The sequence below is a fragment of the Tachyglossus aculeatus genome, chromosome 23 (assembly GCF_015852505.1).
Source record: "Tachyglossus aculeatus isolate mTacAcu1 chromosome 23, mTacAcu1.pri, whole genome shotgun sequence".
NCBI lineage: Eukaryota > Metazoa > Chordata > Mammalia > Monotremata > Tachyglossidae > Tachyglossus > Tachyglossus aculeatus.
This window is the reverse complement of record NC_052088.1, coordinates 17701590-17703826: the sequence shown is the minus strand read 5'-3', so window position 1 is coordinate 17703826 and position 2237 is coordinate 17701590. Positions and strand designations below refer to the sequence as shown.

At 45.4% G+C, this 2237-nt stretch overlaps 1 non-coding gene across 1 annotated transcript; it reads right to left on the bottom strand.

Annotated features, from left to right (window-relative positions):
• Positions 1–1670: 1670 nt before the first annotated feature.
• On the bottom strand, positions 1671–1808 carry LOC119944888. The gene has a single exon (XR_005456030.1). It is a non-coding gene; the product is annotated as a small nucleolar RNA SNORA7 (small nucleolar RNA).
• Between the last annotated feature and the right edge of the window lie 429 nt (positions 1809–2237).

Sequence of the window (2237 nt, the reverse complement as noted above, 5' to 3'; positions counted from 1 at the left end):
CAGTCAGGAAGCCAACCTCCTCCTTCTCCATCTTCCTCCTCCTCCTTCTCCTCCATCCTCCTCCTCCCTCCTTAACCTACTCTCCCAGACTTTTCAGGCTCTCACCAGGAGATTTCAGGGTCTAAAAGACATCTGTCTGTAATGAAAACACGAGAAACTCCATCTCCTTTCTCCAAGATTGACCACCCTGGGCTTCCAGGACTTTCCCCAGTAAAGTCTTGTAGAGCTTATTGTATTGATCCTTCTTCCCTGTGAGACTCTCGACTCTCTCCCGTGCCACTGTTGCCCAGCATAGGGGAGTTTTGAATTATAGCGGTCCCTTCCGAGTATGCCAGGAGGTGTTTTGAAAGTCAGTGTCATGCGGTGGTTGATGGAGGGTAGATGGGTTGAGTCAAGAGGTAGCAAATATGAATTTGATGAATGAGGTTGTTCTCCTGCCAAGACTGGATTTGGTCCCCACACAGAAGAGGCAACTTTAGCTCTGAGAGAAAGGACAAGTTGTATATTATGTGTACAATCGACATGCTGCTGAGTGGACACTGATCATTTTGGGATTAAAATAAAACCAGGACAAAATATGAGGTAGACTGTAAAGATGTGGAGGGAAATATGAGGGATGTTAAATGGTACATCTCTTTCCCTTAGAATGATGCTGAGAAGGGCAACCCTCACACTGTTCCTCCAGGCACCCTGCTGTCGTTGCCAGAGACAGAATCCATCGGTCTGGCTCAGCAATAGCACTGCTTGTATTTTTATGTTCTGTGAACTACATACTATAAAGATATAGGATTGGTTGGGTGGCTTCTGTATTGTCTAGGATTTTATCTTCCCTTTGGCCACTGCACTGCTGATTCATCCAGTGCTAGGATGGAGTGTTGCCTGGGGGTGGGAGAGGATGCTGGGCACTATTTGGTCCCTGGGCATCTGTGAACACCAGGGGCACAGAAGAGGCATGGGTGGGGAGGAGGGATTTTTTTTTAATCGTATTTGTTAAGAGCTCACTATGTGCAAGGCACATAGCACTGGGGTAGATACAAGTTAATCAAGTTGGACCCAATCCTTGTCCCACGTGACACTCACAGTCTTAATCCCTATTTTACAGATAAGGAAACTGAGGCACAGAGAAGTTAAGTGACTTTCCCAAGGTCACACAGCAGGCAAGTGGCGGGGCCTTGATAGAATTCAGGTCTTTCTCCCAGTCCCGGACTCTATCCACTAGACCATGCTGCTATTTTATTATTTAATTGAAAGTTAATTCTCTGGAGTGTACCCTGCAGGACAACTTGCTTTTGGGGGATTTTCCCCACAGGGTGGTGGTTCTATGAGAAGAAGTCAAAAATGTTCATTTTCAGTTGAGAAACAGATCATGGAAAGCCACAGCCTCCTCCTTTCCCCCTCACCCATAAACTTGTGGTATTCATTAAGTGCTTACTATGTGCCAAACTCTGTAGTGTCTTGTCTTGCTTTATGCTGCCAAATCATCTCCGACCCATAGCAACTCTTTGGACACATCTCTCCCAGAACACCCCACCTCCTTCTGCAATTGTTCTGATAGCGTATCCATAAAGTTTTCTTGGTATAATTATGGAAGTGGATTACCATGCAGTGAAATTGAGTCTCCACTCTCAACTCTCTCCCATGCCACTGTTGCCCAGCATAGGGGAGTTTTGAATTGTAGCAGATTATCTCCTACTAGCTAGCCACTGCCCAAGCCAGCAATGGAATAAGTAGGCCTCTGCTTGACTCTCTCTCCCATAGCTGAGACTGGCAGAGTGCTGGAAACTCTCCAGGTGCAATCCTGAGAGGGGGAAGCACTGTAGTAGATACAACATAATCAAGTCAGACACAGTCTTTGTTCCACATGGGGCTTACACTCTAATACCCAATTTTACAGATGAGGAAATTGAGGCACAGAGAAAGTCAGTGACTTGCCCAAGGTCACAGAGCAGGCAAATGGTAGAACCAGGATTAGAACCCAAGTCCTCTGATTCCCAGTCCCATGCTCTTTCCACTAGGCTTCAGTGCCCAAATTCTTAGACACCTTCATGTCAGGGTACTAATTTCTAGTTTCCCCAGATCGAGGTCACGAAAAGGATATTTACCTGCTGTTAGGTGTCCTTAGGTAAGTTTGGGGAAGGTAGAAGTTAAAATTAATAGCCAACTGATGTTTGGGGATTTCATGGAAATTTCATACTACTATAATCCCAGATAATCAAGTTATTATATAACTGGGTTAA